Genomic DNA, 788 nt, shown 5'->3' on the forward strand with positions numbered 1-788 from the left:
GATTGGATCCCTTAACGTTATAGGGAGATCATCGTTAAGGGGGTTATTTATCAACAACCGGGGCGATATTGTTTTGATGTTATACTCGATTAGAGAGAGTTGAATGACGGCTGACATACGGTTTGAACGCGATTGATCGTTGGCCTTATATTATTCTAAATATTATTATTTATCGTGTTATTTGTGTTATTTCTGATTATTATTTAAGTTATTAAGTTTAATATCTTAAAATACGTGTTGTTATCTTCTGATGTAAGTGCATATATGTGCGTAATACGTGCGCTTCGATAACGAAGTCGTGTCTGAGGACGCAAGATTTTATCTGTTCTTTGTGCTCTTTCTAGTTATTAATTAAGTTATTCAATTTGATTTTTTAAAATACGTGTTGTTATTTTCGGATGTGAGTTAGTGTATGTGCGTAATATGTGTGCTTCGATAACGAAGTTATGCCTGAGAATGCAAGATTTTGATATTATCGAGTGATCAGGACAGAAAAGAAAGGAGATACTTGGAAAGAATATTTGGGCTTTCTTCAGCGTAAACCAATAAACGCAGTAAGTAATTGGTGCATAAAAATTGTATAAATTAATTTGTTGCGCTCCGATTGCCATACTCTCATCATTATTACATTTATCGTAGCATTTGATAACATTATTAATTATTGATATTTGATGACATTACTAATTATTGATACTAATTATAAGCGAAAATATCTCAAGAAAGTTTTGCATTATAAAATAAATTATTTTTTAAATAAAATATATAATAATTATTTGAATTATTAAATT

This window comes from Formica exsecta, unplaced genomic scaffold (genome assembly GCF_003651465.1).
Source record: "Formica exsecta isolate Colony F162 unplaced genomic scaffold, ASM365146v1 scaffold4161, whole genome shotgun sequence".
NCBI classification, from domain to species: Eukaryota; Metazoa; Arthropoda; class Insecta; order Hymenoptera; family Formicidae; genus Formica; species Formica exsecta.